Raw genomic sequence first — 16,918 nt, 5'->3', positions numbered from 1 at the left:
CACTACTGTGGCCACCGGATGCAAAGACCCGACTCACTGGAAAAGACCCTGATGCTGGAAAGATTGAAGCAGGAGGAGAAGGGGATGACAGAGGATGAGGTGGTTGGATGGCATCACTGACTCAATGGACATGAGTTTGAGTGAGCTCTGGGAGTTGGTGATGGACGGGGAGGCCTGGTTTGCTGCAGTCCATGGGGTCTCAAAGAGTCGGACACGACGGAGCGACTGAACAACAACCATGTACCCCAGGACAGGGAGCCTGTCCTGAGATGCTGGAGACTCTAGAAATAGTCTCCAATTCTGTCTCCCTCAGTCTCCTATTGCAACCCGCTGCCACCCCCTCCCCTCCGACTCCCCCTCCCCCCCGACTCCCCCTCCCCCCTCCCCCTTACCAGCCACCCCCACCCCTGGTCCCAGACCTCCTGCAGCTCCTCCAGTTTATCTGGAAGTGGACTTCCGCCCATGGCCCTCACCAGGCACTCCTTCCAGGCTGGGCCTGACTCTAAGAAAAGATCAGCGGCTTCTTCTCCACCAACGCTCTGCACTTCAGACCTTGTTCCTGCTTAAGTGCCTCTGTCTGAGCCTAACTATCGACTCGTGGAGACAGAGCTTGTGAAGGCTGTCCTCCTCCTCATCCTCACTGTTTACCTGGGATTGGCCAGGGGCCTGCACACAGCCATCTATTAATTGCCTGCAGACACCATGATGCAGCAGATTGCACTATGTTCACACAGAGACGAGAAACCTGGGATCCCATTTTAATAAGAAATGTGCTCAGGTTCGGCTGGCAAGACTGGGGCAAAAGCAGGACCAGATGAGGCTGACCTGGCTTCCTTCTTACTGTATGAATCCTATCTGGGGAAACCCTATGCTGGGTCAGTTACCGAGTGCAAGAGGACGGGGAGGCACTTTCTAAGCCACGCAGGCTGCTCTGATGCCGCTCGGACACGAGCCCATTACTGAGGGGAGCTGGGGCTCCCCAGTGTCCGAGTCACCTGCGTGCCCCGTTCAGAAGCCGTCTCGAGCTCACTCCACCTCGCAGAGCAGGACAGGGTAGGCATTTGCTCAAATTCCCACTTGAGTACTTCTGATAAAACCAACTGTTTCAAATAAAACTGGAAGGGCTTTTGTACTTCCCACTGGTACCATCTAAGTTGTGGGTTTCAAGCTTAGTTGACTTAAGTGAAATCGGCAACAGAGCAGGAGAGGGCTGTTTGGGTGCTGATTCAAACCCTAAGCTGCTTCCAAAGCACTGCATGACTCTCAGAGACCGTGTTCCCAGGGGCTCCATGACGCAATCATTAGAGACGCTCCATCACAGCTCCCAGCTCTGGAAAGCTGAGCTACATCCCTGTCCAGGGGGGGCATATGCCGCCCTCTGAAATGCGCTTGAAGCTGTGGCCTCAATGAGCATCAAGCTGTCTGCTGGGGAAGAAGGCAATGTTATGGGTTGAAGTGCGTCTCCAAAAAAGATGTCCAACGCCTGGGAGCTCAGAATGCAGCTGGACTGGGGAACAGGGCTGCTGCCTGTGCCATCAGCTAAGATGAGGTCACACTGCATTAGGGGGACCCCTAATCCAATAGCACCAATGTGTTTAAGAGAAGAAACACACGAGGAAAGAAGGCGATGTAATGACAGACGAAGAAGAGATCAGTGACATATCTATGAGCCAAGGTTGCTGGCAATAGCAGATGCTGGAAGAGGCAAGGAAGGATCCTTCTCTACAGGTTTCAGATGAAGCATGGCCCTGCCCACACCTTCAACCTGGTCTCCCAGCCCCCAGACATGCGAAAGATTGTCTTGTGTGAAGCCACCCAGCGTGTATGACTTCGTTACAACAGCCCTAGGAAAGGAAAGCAAAGGGGAAACGAACAACTGGGGGATTACAAAGACCTCTTGACTGAGAAGCAGCAGCAAGGAGGAAGGAGGAAATATGGACAGTCTCCAGCTGAGGATGGTTTGATTTAGGATTTTTTGACTTTACAACAGAGTGAAAGCAATGTGCACTTGGGAGAAACCAAACTTTGGATTTTGGATTTGCTCTTTCCCCAAGCAAGCAATTCCCGGTCCGCTCTCATGGTGCCAGGCAGTGACACTGAGCACGGCTGCACGTCAGCCACGCGACCAAGGGCAAGCGGCCACTCTGTACCCAGACAGCCATTCTGCTTTTCACTCTCAGTACAGCATTCAATAAATTATATGAGACAGTCAAAACTTTATTACAAAATAGGTTTTGTGTGGGGCTCCCCTGGTGACTCAGATGGTAAAGAGTCTGCCAGCCATGCAGGAGACCCAGGTTCCATCCCTGGGTCAGGGAGATGCTCTGGAGAAGGGAGAGGCTCTGTGTGAAATGGTTTTGCCCAACGGTGGGCTCATGGAAGTGTTCTGAGCATGTCTAAGGTGGGCGAGGCTGAGCTACGGTGTTCAGCAGGTTGGGTGTATTCAAACCACTTTTTACTATGATATTTCTGACGTGCGATGGGTTGATTGGGATATAACCTGGTTGTACATGTTTGTGACCAGGAACGCCTGTCATAGTGTGGCCGCCTACCTGGCTGACCTGGAGGGAGACAGACAAGGCCCAGCATCCCTGGAAGGAGCCTTCCTTCCCCTAAGAACCTAGACCATCTAACTCAGGCCCCGAGGAGGGGAAGGAGCAGGGCAGGGGTGGGAGCAACAGAAATGGAAGGTTTCATTCCTCCCCACTTAATCCAAAACCCTGCCTCCTGCATCCCGGCCCTCAGTCCCTTCCCTGCTCACATGCTTACAGAAGGACCCTAATGGGTGTTTTCACAGCCATGATCTGGTGTAATCTTCATACAACAGGGAAGGAGGGAAAGTATTATCACCCCCATTTTACATGCAAGGAAACTGAGGCTCACACAAGATCACAGATGCAATGACCATCCTGCAAAGGTCAGTTAACAAAGCAAAAGGCATGGGAGTGGGCATGGGGAGTCGGGGGAACAAAAAAGCTCTAAATTTCATCTTAAAAAAAAAAAAAAAAAAAGATGGGGTCAAACAAAAGTTCCAAAGGGAATCAGATCTGTTGGCCTTGAAAAGTAGAACTTTATCTTTTTCAGTCGTTCAGAAAACGTTGCTGTGGACATGATCCGCTGATTCTTTGACCAGATTGGTCAAGTGTCTCTGAGGAGAAAGCCCAAACACGTAAGAACCCTGGCCTTCTGCCTCATCCAGGGCTTCGCTGTCTTCAGAAGCGTCTGTGCAGGCAGAGGGCCTTTCAATAAAAGTCACCCTGCGCAAGCCAGACCTCAGGGAGTGAGAGGCCGGGGGGCCACAGACTCTCGTCCAACAACCCGTGATGACTGGACGGGCTGGCCCCTTCCCCTAAGCATCACCCTGCACAAGCCAGACCTCAGGGAGTGAGAGGCTGGGGGTCCACAGACCCGCGTCCAACAACCCGTGATGGCTGGACGGGCCGGACCCTTCCCCGAAGCATTACCCTGCGCAAGCCAGACCTCAGGAAGTGAGAGGCTGGGGGACCACAGACCCACGTCCAACAACCCGTGATGACTGGATGGACCGGACCCTTCCCCAAAGCATCACCATCCACAAGCCAGACCTCAGGGAGAGAGAGGCCAGGGGACCACAGACCCGCGTCCAACAGCCCGTGATGACTGGAGGGACCGGACCCTTCCCCAAAGCATCACGGAACAAGAGCAGAGATGGCAGGGACGCAGCGGGCTGGCAGGCACCACAGGAAACGACAGGGCTGAGAGGGTTACGCCACAAAGCACTGGGGAGAAGAGCTGGGTGGAGAGCTCTGACTCCAATCAGCTGACTCTTCCATATATTATAATCCTCCCCCTCTGGAAAACACCCGTCACTGGTCACTGAGAAAATGTGCTTTTCCCACCCCCAAAACCCGTGGCCAAGATGTCAGGCACAGAGACCTCAGGAGTCACCATTCACCACCCCGAGAAATTTCCTCTGCGAAGTGCCCTCACTCCTCATCTTGTCAGCTTGAAAATATTAAACACCACTGAAGGAAATTTAAGGTTTCTTTTTCAGATTTAAATGTCTACTTATTTCAAAATGAATTAGTAGTTCTCTGGGTTTCATAATGTTTAATTCATTAATGATAACTACAGCTCGAGAATTTGAAAGGGAAATTGCTTTCAGGATAAAATTAAATGTGAAACGCTGAGCGGTGATTCACGGCTGTTCCTATCTAAATTACTAATCCATGTGACAGACCTGGTTGGCAGCACAAAAAAGCAATACTCTTTTCCCCCACTGCCTCAGAGACTTTGCTGAATTGTTTTGCAAACCATCTAAACCCAAGTCCTAAATAATCCCCTGCCAGCAGCCTCCATTTCATTGCAGAATCTAGTTCTTAGCATCTCTATTGCCTCAGAGAGATTCAGGATGGACTAATACTTCAGTGCCTCAGAAAAAAGAGTTTTCTCCACATTCGAGTCTAGATGTACAGTCCGATGAATTTCCAAGGCAACTCATTTTAAATTTAAGGCAAATATCTAGGTGGTATCTGTCCTCCTGAAAGAAACCTCAATAAAACTCTAAAAATGAGAGCTTTCTTTTAGTTTGCAAGGAAGGCTGGCCAGCTGAGAGTCAATTACATATATCCCTGCTGGACCAACTGGGAGCTGGAACAAACCCTGTGGTCCAAAAGACAAGATAATATGAAGTTTCCAAGGCTTCCTGCAGCCCAGGTTATGCTGCCTCCTAGAACGTCACCTAGGTCTGCTCCTGCAGCCAGCACCAGGGTTCACACCCTGACCAGGGTGGAGAAGCAGGGATGCTCCTGACCACGTGCCCCCAAAGGGACTCAGAGACCAAGGTCCCACAGGGCACATCTCCCTGGGAACCACGGTCCAGACCACCCTGAAAGCCCAAAAACTGGATCCCCCATCTCCAATCTCCCCCTCACTCCCCCCTACCCTGCATGCTGGTCCTCAGTGGCAAGTCAGACCCCAGGCAGCCCTCGGGAGTGCGCCTCCATGCCAAAGCTTTAATATGATGCTGCCTTAACCCTGGGGACATCCACGGAAGGCGCCCTCAGGGTCCCCATAGTGCAGGACAAGGCAAGTCAGCAGACATTCGATGCTCTTGTCCAAGTTACAGGGCAAGAACATAGCAGAGCCAGGACGCACACCACACTTTCTGCCCAGTTTCCCATGCTGTGGACTCTCTGATCATGCCACCCTCAGCTTCGAATATCCGACTTACTCCTTATGACCAGGCAGTAGGGCCCACACGCCTGCCGAGGTCTGCAGACCCTTGGGCGGCTTGGTTCCACTTCCAGCTTCTCCATCTTCCCCACACTCTGGCTTCTCCAGACTATGCACCTGTTGTTCTCCGCCTCTCCTCCAAGGAGGGCTCCCGAGACCCCCTTGGGTATCCCTCCCGTCCCCCCACCTTCTGCTCCTGCACTGCTACGTTCATCCCCGTTGTCAACCCCTCACGACTTACTGTTGATGCTGGGGCTTCCCTGGTGGCTCAGCTGGGAAAGAATCCGCCTGCAATGCGGGAGGCCTGGGTTCGATCCCTCGTTGGGAAGATGCCCTGGAGAAGGGAAAGGCTCCCCACTCCAGTATTCTGGCCTGGAGAATCCCACGGACTGTACAGTCAATGGGGTCACAGAGTCGGACACGACTGAGCAACTCCACTCTCACTGACACTGAGGGCACGTGTGGGTCTCCCCGTCGAATCCACGAACTGCTTCTCCAAGGCAGCGGCTCTGGCTCTTCCATGACCGGCCCCTGCACCCGCAGCAGGGCCGCAGAGAGGCGGTCCCTAAACCTTTGCAACTGACGAATGTGCCAGGACAAATGTGTTCAAAGCCAAAGCAGACAACAGACCCAGGGGCTTGTGCCAAATTGACTCAGGACCCTTACAAGTGGGGAGGAAGAGACGGGCAAGGGATTTTGCGCACTTTTTCAAAGCTCTGACTGTCAGGGAGCCTTTTTTCTCCATCAAGCATTCAAACATGGCAACCACGTGATGGAGAGAACACCTAGCTGTCTGCTCACTAGCTAATGGGTTTATGAAGCAAGCCTGTTTCCCGATTTTAAATCAGCAAGGGATAATCTTTAGAGGGGGAACTCAAGAGTCACCCATGTGTTACAAAAGCAAAGAGATGACAAACAATCCCAGCTCCAACTGGCTTTTATTGTTGCTTCCTGGCAGCAGAAGCGAGGGCAAAGAGATACTTGGAAGCAAGAGGTTTTGTATCTGTCGGCGTTTTTAATTTTAAGGAGAGAGTGTGTCCACTCCCCACAGCTCTTCTGTCGACCCTTCTGCAGGGGTGAGTTGATGCAAAGCAGCCGGGACTCCCACAGCACCAGTCCCGACCATTCAGGTGTCCATTCCTGACCACGAACTTGGCTCAAATAAACCCCGATGCCACTGACAACACGGAAAACAAAAATAACAATTGCAACTCATGGTAATCGCTTACATTATAAGATAATGTTCCTAAATGTTCCTCAACCCCTTAGAATAGTTGCAAATGTCCAGTGAATGTGATTTCTCCTGCTGCTGCTGCTGCTAAGTCACTCCAGTCGTGTTCGACTCTGTGCGACCCCATAGACGGCAGCCCACTAGGCTCCTCTGTCCCTGGGATTCTCCAGGCAAGAACACTGGAGTGGGTTGCCATTTCCTTCTCCAATGCATGAAAGTGAAAAGTGAAAGTGAAGTCGCTCAGTCGTGTCCGACTCTTAGCGACCCCATGAACTGCAGCCTACCAGGCTCCTCCATCCATGGGATTTTCCAGGCAAGAGTACTGGAGTGGGGCGCCATTGCCTTCTCTGGTGATTTCTCCTAGGTACTGTGAAAACACACAAAAATACACTCTATTGTTATGTAAATTTAACCTTCAGGTCATACCCTAGCTAAAACAAACACTACATTAAATCATTTTCCCTCACCTTCTTAGAACTTAACGAGCCCCTGGGGGGCATTCTGGATGCCCCCGGCTCTATTTCATAAACTCTTCCAAGGAGACTCCTGGTAACAGGATCACGCGCCATGCTGGGTTTCCTGTCCCTGCACCTCACCTGCGGCCGTCACAGGCCTTCAGAGTAAGCTCCTGACCCTAGAGGTTGGCCTTCACCGAAGTGTTCCCTTCGGTTCACAGCAACTATCTTTGCTATGTTCAGGGGTGTTGCTCCCAGGGAGAAGCATTTGCCAAATATTTTCTAACTTGTCTCTTTTCTTCCCCGTTTATTCAATGTCTCAAGAGCAGCCACGCCTGCTCAGTGTCATCTTGGAGACCTCAGGACACAGGGCAGTCCAGCCCAGACACCCTTAGCTGACCCTGCAGGGCACCCACTGCCCTGGGCATCCAGAGGCCACCTCAGGTCACCAGGATAAGCATGGGCTTTAGAAGCACCTTCCAAGTTGTCTGCTAAATGGACGAGACGCGTGCAGCGTATTTTGCCTTGCGGTTACGCAGAGGAACGGTGCGGGGCAGGACAGTCAGGACCAGGCGCTCCAGGTGGCTCCACAGAAAGGGCACGCAGCCCTCTTCCCAAGGGACTGAAAAGCAGGCAAAGAGTTGCCCATTCTTGAGTTTCTTAGGGTTCCCACTTTAATGATTAAACAGAAAAACTGAAAAGCATCCATTGTTCATAAAAACAACCTTTCATAAGCACGTCAGGTTCTCAGAAAAGGTTTTTAGAACATTCTAACATCTTGGTTTTTCTTTGGAAGGAATTATGTTAAAGCTGAAACTCCAGTACTTGGGCCACCTCATGCGAAGAGTTGACTCATTGGAAAAGACCCTGATGCTGGGAGGGATTGGGGGCAGGAGGAGAAGGGGACGACAGAGGATGAGATGGCTGGATGGCATCACTGACTCGATGGACGTGAGACTGAGTGAACTCCGGGAGCTGGTGATGGACAGGGAGGCCTGGCGTGCTGCAATTCATGGGGTTGCAAAGAGTCGGACACGACTGAGCGACTGAACTGAACATCTTGGTTAAGCTTGTGTGTTCTAGGAATATTCTAAGTTCTCCATTTCTTTGTAGGAAGGACTAGTTCAAGGAACTCCAGTCTTAACCATTTCCATCACCACAAAATTCTAATGAGGGAAATCCACAGAAACGCAAAATTTCTCTCAAATTTTCAACTGCTAACAATACAAGGAACCATGAAATAAAGACAGAATGGGAAGGTGCATAAGCAGAGGCACCTTTGGACAGGAAGCCATGCCAGCAGTCGTGTAACTGGGCTTCATGGCAAGCACCTGTGTTCCGTGATACAGACTTACACGCTGAGCTTGTGCCTTCTCAGTTCAACTCAGGAGGGAAAAGTGGGCACGTTCGCCAGCTTGAGTCCTGCATCGCCATCTGTCCTTCCTACCACATCCTTCCACCCCTCTCAAGCCTCTCCTGGAAAGAAAGAACTGAAAATACGGAAATAGCACCTTACTGGACCCGCAGCTAACACGAGTCCCCTGCTTTCAGGGTTATACAGCTGGGGTGGGGTGGGGTGTAGACAGCACAGCAGGAAGCCTTCAGTGGCCAGATTCCACTGCAGCGGCAGCGTGGCCTGTGCACACCAAACAAGCTTTACCGATCACAGCCTCTGAGGATGGGATTTATTCTTGCAAACACACACAAGCAACGGCATTTTAAAAATCTTCCTGTCCACGTCTGCTCACCTCCCACAGAGCCCATCTCCACCAAGTACTCTCACCTGCTCTGGCCTCTTCTACCCAAGGATGAGAACAAACCCCCCCCCCCCAACCCAGCTGTTCCTTACCCCTGCTTCTTCACCACTGGCGCGGCCCCTTCACACCCCTGCCATCCCCCCAAAGTAGCGCCCCATGTGTCTCCTCAGAGCCACTGCCTGGAGATTCTGCTTCAGGACATCACTCATCCCTCCTTTCTTTTAAGGATGTGGAGAGAAGAAGACTTCTTTTAAGTTTAACCAAGAAATGGAAAGGATCAAAGTCCTATCTTCCCATCAGAAAGTTTGCAGGCCTCACTAACTCAGATCCAAGAGAGAAACAAGTCAGGCCAAAGTAAGGGACCAGCTCCACCCCAGGAAGAGAGGCCCAGCTGGAACTGAGCACCCCTCACCTTTCTGGATCCTTTGTGGATCTGCCTTGCTTTGAAGCTCCCCTTACTCCTCCACCACCCATCCCCAAGTCTCAGCAGAGCCTGTACCAGCCCGATCACATTACTCCCTGCGTCCTCTTTCTCACCTTCCCTCCGTCTGACCCCTCCGCTGTCCTCCCCCAAGCCCTGCACCTGCTTCTCAGAGGGGTTGGTAGAAGCCTGAATCACAGGGTTAGCTATTACACCCTTACGGAGGTGAATGTGTAACCCTACCCAAGGGCACTCACGTTTTAGCAGACGATTTTGTGGCTCAGCTGGTAAAGAATCTGCCTGCAATGCAGGAGACCTGGGTTTGATCCGTGAGTTGGGAAGATCCCCTGGAGAAGGGAAAGGCTACCCACTCCAGTTTTCTGGCCTGGAGAATTCCATGGACTGTATAGTCTGTGGGGTCACAAAGAGAGGCGACTGAGCAACTCTCACTTTCATGGCCATAAAACCCAAAAGGAACAAACAACTAATTTATACTGATTGTCGGTCTCAAACACATCATTAAATGTCTCTGCCCGCTTCCGATTCCTCCCTCCGCCTTATTCGGAGAACGGGTGAGCTAACATGTCCGTAACACTGAAAACAGCACCCAGCACCTTACGTGGGCCGTGCACTGGGCTATCAGTATGAACCTGCAGAGAAGCGACCCCGCGAGATGAGAACGCGGAGTGACTTGCTAGGGTCACAAGGCTGATCACAAGGCGCTGGGCAGGGATACAGCTCTGAGGCCGCAGGAACCAGTTCCCGTCGTCTTCTCCACACCACAAGGAATGAATCTCTAATGGCAAACCAAGACCGGAGGGCGGCGGGGTGAGAGTGCGCCCGCGGCGGGTCTGTGGTAAGCAGACGGCAGACGGTCGGAAGGAAGGGCTGGACGGCCGGAGCGGGCGTCAGGTGATTCCTGCAGCGCGGCCTGAGCCGCACAGGCTGAACGTCCCATCGGGGCTCACTCACGCCGTCTCTGAATCGCAGTGACCTCAGGCTATCAACTCACCCCATGTAGACCCAGATTCTCCTGAGTATAAAATGGAAACCGTTTACTCGGGAGGGCGTAAGCCCCTTTCACCGAGACGTGTTCGTGGCAAAAGGCAAAAGTTTTCATGAGGGAGCTTCCAGAAAAGGGTCTTGAGGTCAGGAGGGCAGCAAATCAGTTGGTGTCCCCCGACATTCAGAAGGGGGATTCATAGAACAGCATGCTAGATATGAACATTTATTTTAAAAAAATACCAGAGCCAAGAAATATTGCTAATGACCTTGATACATATGGTTAAAATTTCTGAATGAATTCTGAGCAGTCTGACTTTTAATCGCCAAAACACTGCTGAAAACCTACTCATCTCCATCATATGTTACAAATCCATAATCAGGCCTCCTTTCTCTCCAGCTTGTCCTACGTCGGGAAAGCACTGACTATTCCACCAGAGGAGACTTCCCTTGAAATAACCTCAATATCCTCAACTGTCACATAATTCAGCAGCTACTCACTGCACTATAATCTTGGGATGAATTTCTGGTATAGACACAAAATGGCCATAATAAGATAAATTCTATCATAATAAGATAAATTATAATTCTATCCTGACCAGAGCACAGGGTAACTGAAATGAAAACTAGATTTTTAGCATTTCATATTTAATATTATCTTCATTGAAGATGCTTGTTTTCAGTATATTTTGCTTCTAATAGCAGTTATTTTTTCTTTTTTTAGATTTTTTTTTATGTGGACCATTTTTAAGGTTTCTATTGAATTTGTTACAATATTGCTTCTGTTTCATGTTTCGGGTTTTTTGGCATGTGGGATTTTTACCTCCCTGACCAGGGATTGAGCCGCCTGCATTGGAAGGCAAAGTCTTAACCTGGGAGACTTAAATAACACCAGACCAGCAGGAAGTCCTGGCAGCAATTGCTTTTTATTTGTACCTTTCAATACTGTGAAGTTTTGCGAGATCAGTGTATCATCATGGACTGGCACACTGATGCTACTGGCTGAGCTTCCATTCTGTACTTGATACACAGCTTTGAGCAAGATGCTAAATCTCTCTGTGCCTCAGTTTGGTCATCCAAAAAATGAGGACAAAACCTGCTCCTATATTACTGTGAGGATTACACTGGGTGACTTGAGTTTGACAAGACACTAGATTTAGTGACTGCCAAGCACATAGTCAGACCACCTGACCTGCCTCCTGAGAAATCTGTATGTAGGTCAAGAAGCAAGAGTTAGAACTGGACATGAAACAACAGACTGCTTCCAAATAGGGAAAGGAGTATGTCAAGGCTGTATATTGTCACCCTGCTTATTTAACTTATATGCAGAGTACATCATGAGAAACGCTGGGCTGGAAGAAGCACAAGCTGGAATCAAGATTGCGGGGAGAAATATCAATCACCTCAGATATGCAGATGACACCACCCTTATGGCAGAAAGTGAAGAGGAACTAAAGAGGCTCTTGATGAAAGTGAAAGAGGAGAGTGAAAAAGTTGGCTTAAAGCTCAACATTCAGAAAACGAAGATCATGGCATCCGGTCCCATCACTTCATGGCAAATAGATGGGGAAACAGTGGAAACAGTGGCTGACTTTGTTTTTCTGGGCTCCAAAATCACTGCAGATGATGACTGCAGCCATGAAATTAAAAGACGCTTGCTCCTTGGAAGAAAAACTATGACCAACCTAGACAGTATATTAAAAAGCAGAGAGATTACTTTGCCAACAAAGGTCCGTCTAGTCAAAGCTATGGTTTTTCCAGTAGTCATGTATGGATGTGAGAGTTGGACTATAAAAAAAGCTGAGCACCAAAGAATTGATGCTTTTGAACTGTGGTGTTGGAGAAGATTCTTGAGAGTCCCTTGGACTGCAAGGAGATCCAACCAGTCCATCCTAAAGGAAATCAGTCCTGAATATTCATTGGAAGGACTGATGCTGAAGCTGAAACTCCAATACTTTGGCCACCTGATGCAAAGAACTGACTCATCTGAAAAGACCCTGATGCTGGGAAAGACTGAAGGCGAGAGGAGAAGGGGGTGACAGAGGATGAGATGGTTGGATGGCATCACTGACTCAATGGACATGAGTTTGAGTAAACCCCGGGAGTTGGTGATGGACAGGGAGGTCTGGCGTGCTGCAGTCCATGGAGTTGCAAAGAGTCGGACATGACTGAGTGACTGAATTTAACTGAAGTACATAGTAGCAATTTTTTCACTTATAAAAGCACAAATCCAATTCAAAGATATTTAATTACCCAAAATTTTGCAATCTCCATACTTAAAGACTGGCAGGCCTTACCTCTCACAGCACTGGGGCCAGCGCCCCCACTCGCTTTTTCCTCTTCCAACATACTGAACTCTCACTTTTCAGAAGTGAGTTACGAGCATCAGCCCACTGAACATTCTCTGAAGGAGTAAAAATTCTTTCTCCATAAACCAGAGAAAGTGGGCTTGTTTTCTGAGAAAATGAAATAGGCCAGAGCCTGGACCAGCAGATTCCAGTTAATGAGTACTACCTGCTAGGAGTTTTTTGAGACTGACGGAGCCAAGATTCTATTAGTAAACAAACCTCAGGAAAGGAAAATTAAAGCTGCTTTACTCCCCAAAGTATTTTCCTAATCTATCTTAATAAGCATAGTTTCATTCTGTTTATTCACAACCATTTTTCATACCATACTAAATGAATTTTGTCTGATTAAGTTAATTTTAGAAATATAAATATGAATTTCATGCTTCTACTACCATTTGCACGCACTTGGGCTCTAAGTCTATTTTGTTCCCTGAAAACCTAACTCAACATCTTACCTTAAACCCAAAGGGAAAACCCCTGGGTTGAACAAAAAGTTCATGGCAATGTGCCCTGAGACTGTCCTTGCAGCCACAACATAACACCACATCAAGAGAAGACTCTATCAAGACAGTCACTACGTCTTTCCAACAGTAGACAAGTATAAACGAAGTCAAAGGTAGTAACTAACATATTACACTTCGAGTGCAGACACAAGATTGGGCTGTCAAGATGCAGTGTCCCCAAAGAGGGCACTGCCTTTAATCGACCAGTATCCATGAAGATATCCAAAAAGGCACAGGAAATACAAAAAAGAGTTAGATCTCTGCAATCCCTAAGGAGACTGAGAACTAGTTAAAGGCCTAACAGTTCACACTCATATTTACTGGTCAAAAAAATAGCAAGTTAGGTCATCAGAATGCAAAGAAGAATAAGGTGGACCCAGCCCTCAGAGAGCCTGCAGCTGGCCATGCCCAGGACCTGCACTAAGGTCTGACAGACACAGAAGGCAGTAAAGGTAATTTTTAGGGGCCATTATCAAGGCTTCCAGGGGGTGCAATCAGTAAAGAACCCACCTGCCAATGCAAGAGAGGCGAGAGACACGAGTTCAATCTCTGGATTGGGAAAATCCCCTGGAGAAGGAAATGGCAACTCACTCCAGTGCTCTTGCCTGGAGAATCCCATGGACCGAAGAGCTTGGAGAGCTACCGTCCATGGGGCCACAAAGAGTCAGACACGACTGAGCACACAGACTTAAATAATAATTGGGGATTCAGTGAAGGGATCTGAGCAGGGAACTAAAGGAAGAGTTATAGTTTGAATGACAGGGTGGAGTAGAATAGAGGAACAGAAAGTGTGTGCGCGCAGCTGCGTCCGACTCCTTGTGGCCCCAGGGACAGCAGCCCACCAGGCTCCTCTGTCCCTGGGATTCTCCAGGCAAGAATACTGGAGTGGGTTGCCATTTCCTTCTCCAGAGGATCTTCCCCATCCAGGAGTCAAACCTGCGTCTCTGGCATCTCCTGCACTGGCAGGCGGGCTCTTTACCACTAGTGCCACCTGGGAAGCCCAGAAGAATAGAACGGAAGGACAGAATTGAATACAAGAGCAAGCAGGTTGGCTGGCCCCAAGCCAGGGGTTGGTGAGGTTCCCAACTGGTGCAGTGGTAAAGAATCCACCTGCCAATGCAGGATCCCTGGGTTGGAAAGATCCCCTGGAGGAGGAAATGGCAACCCACTCCAGGATTCTTGCCTAGAAAATCCCATGGACAGAAGCCTGGTGGGCTACAGTGCATGGGGTCACAGAGAGTCAGACGCGACTGAGCACACATGCATGCTGGCCAGAGTGACCCGGCTCAGATGAGGAAAGGGTCTTCCAAGCAGGTTCCCCGTATTCCAGGCAGGGGCCCATAGACAGCAATCCTCACGCACAGTCTGTAAAACATTTTAAATCTAGAGGAAATCGTAACCAGTCTGGGAGTAACACATAGAAATCGAGCTGTGTGACAACCTGAAGTCCTGCACTGCAGGCGGATGCTTTACCACTGAGCCACCAGGGAAGCACCGACATGGAGTCACAAACCACTTTCCGTTTTCAACACATTCAAGCGCCCTCTGCTCAGGAAACGTTTCCCTTGTTCCCACCACTCTTTTGACCTCTGTCCTCTCACAGCCAGCCCTCATGAGGGTCTCTCTCCCACTGGCAACACGGTTCAACCTCAGACTCGTGATGACCATGCGGACGTGGGTTACCCTCCAAGTGGCGGCTCTGACCTCCCTGCTAAGTTTCCAAAGTGGACTCTTGATGTCTCCCACGTCGGTCCTCCCCTGCAGTTTTACATTTGTTACCACCCTTCTTCACCCAGGACCTCAAACTTGAAAACCTGTTTCCCTCTCACCCCTCATTCAATCGGTCTTCGAAATCCTACCGGTTCTGGCTCTGGAACGCCTCCCGTGTTCATGCGCAGCCCCCCACTCCTGCGGCCCCTCTCCTGGAGTCCATCTCCCCGCCTCTGCTCTGGCCCCCACTGGCCTCCCCACCTTTGTCCTCCCCCCCGATCCACACTCATTGCAGCCAGATTAAGCTTCTGAGAGCACAGCTCCACACCTCGTCCTCCCCGGCCCCTACGTCATCAGTGGCTTCCTGCCAAATAAATCCCAAAGCCCCTCTCCACCAACCACTCTAATCCTCCCCCCTACAAGTCCTGCTTACTCCATACTTCAGTCAGAAAGCATCTTTTGTTGTCCAGAAGAGAAGATCCACCCTCCCTTACACCTTGTTGCTGCAGAAATGCCACTGCACCTGTCCGCCTGTCCAGACGACTACACCCACCTTTCCAGGGATCGTTAAATGCCACTTCTTCCAGGAAGCCATTCTCTAGCAGGAAGCCATCTGTCCTCCTCTGAATTCCAAGGCCACTTCATCCAGTTATCACCTAGCATTTGAGTCCTGTGCATACACACTGTTCTTCCTCCTACAGAGGTAACCTCCTATATGTGTGTGTTAGTCACTCAGTCGTGTCCGACTCTTTGTGACCTTAGGGACTGTAGCCCATCAGGCTCCTCTGTCCATGGGATTCTCCAGGCAAGAATACTGGAGTGGGCTGCCATTTCCTTTTCTGGGATCTTCCCAACCCAGGAATCGAACCTGTGTCTCTTACGTCTCCTGCATTGGCAGGTGGGTTCTTTACTGTCGGACCCATCAGGGAAGCCCCACCTCCTATATGAAAATAAAACAATGCACTAAATTAGCACTTTCTTACAAGAAGTATTTGTGCCAAGAGTTATGGAAGACACAAGACCATCAGCTGACAGCTTAGCAAGGAAATGATGCTCAACCCATGCAAAAAATAATGCAATAACATCAATAACTCTTTTTAATTATCATATACAGATGTTAGTTGAAGTCATAAAAATACAGGACATCTCAGAGAAAGTGAGTCATCTTAACAGAATGGAAAATCTGCAGCAGCATGCCGCAGTGGCTTACAGCATAAACCCTGGAGCCACTGATGGCCGGGTTCTAACCCCAGCCCTGGCACTGACTCCTCTCGTGGCCTTGGGTAAATCACTTAGCCTTTCTGCACCCCAATTTCTTGAACATGGAGAAATTAAATTAGAGATATTAATAGTAGCTTCCCCTTAAGACCACTGTAATAATGATGCACACACTGTATGCAAAACACCTAGGAGCCCAGCACAGCGTTAGTGCCAGCTGTATCAGCTTGTGGTTCAGTCGCCCAGTCGTGTCCAACTCTTTGCAACCACATGGACCGCAGCACGCCAGGCCTCCCTGTCCCTCACCATCTCCCGGAGTTTGCCCAAGTACATGTTCACTGCATCTCATCCTGTGGACCCTCTTCTCCTGCCCTCTATCTTTCCCAGCGTCAGCGACTTTTCCAATGAGTCGTCTATTGGCGTCAGATGACCAAAATACTGTATTAGCTACTCTTATTCTTATTACTGTGAAAATGTTTTATATGGGATGAAAAACAGAAGAATCAAAAATATTTGGTTCTTAAGATGCCTAGCGGGATTTCTTCTAGAAAAAAGAGAGACTTTACCATCTTAAAGTCATCAAGCCAAATCTGCTCTGTCTGCTGAGTGGGAGTGTTTGCTTGAGAGGACAGGTGACCTTCACCGGGGTGGCTCTTTGTAGAGTGGACTGAACACTGCAAACAGGGCAGGCTCGGAGACCACTGACTCCAAACAAAGGCTTCAGCCAACGAAGGGCTCACCCACAATCTGCCGTTGTGTCCTGCAAACAAGCCCGCTGTTGTCATCCAGACGGGTGCCAAAGGAAACTGTCTGACTTACGCATTCCGGACAGCGGCTCGACGTAGACACACCACAAATACAATCAGTGGCTTCAGAGGAAATCTAGTACGAGGTGCTGACTCCGGTCTGATAAGCGAGCCTTTGGGTTCAGCTTTTTAAAGAACACTACTCCGCTGCATTCAGCAGCACAGAAGCATATGTGAGTCCATTTTCAAAGTCCATCACACCATATAGCGATTTACTTACTAACGGTGTGGGGAACAGCTGTGACTATGGGGT

At 49.6% G+C, this 16,918-nt stretch overlaps 1 protein-coding gene across 8 annotated transcripts in view; it reads right to left on the bottom strand.

Annotated features, from left to right (window-relative positions):
* Positions 1-16,918, bottom strand: part of RNF152 (ring finger protein 152) — a 72,845-nt gene that overhangs the window by 40,825 nt on the left and 15,102 nt on the right. The window contains exon 1 of one of the 8 annotated variants that reach the window (XM_025273729.3): positions 15,195-15,479. The exons of 6 other annotated variants lie outside the window; for them this stretch is intronic. The gene's annotated coding sequence lies outside the window, so the exon portion shown is untranslated. Of the gene's footprint in view, positions 1-8,255; positions 11,379-15,194; positions 15,480-16,918 lie in introns of those variants that run through there. One more of the 8 variants, XM_025273724.3, reaches the window with a different exon arrangement.

This window comes from Bubalus bubalis, chromosome 22 (assembly GCF_019923935.1).
Source record: "Bubalus bubalis isolate 160015118507 breed Murrah chromosome 22, NDDB_SH_1, whole genome shotgun sequence".
NCBI lineage: Eukaryota > Metazoa > Chordata > Mammalia > Artiodactyla > Bovidae > Bubalus > Bubalus bubalis.
This window is presented reverse-complemented; position numbering and strand designations above follow the sequence as displayed.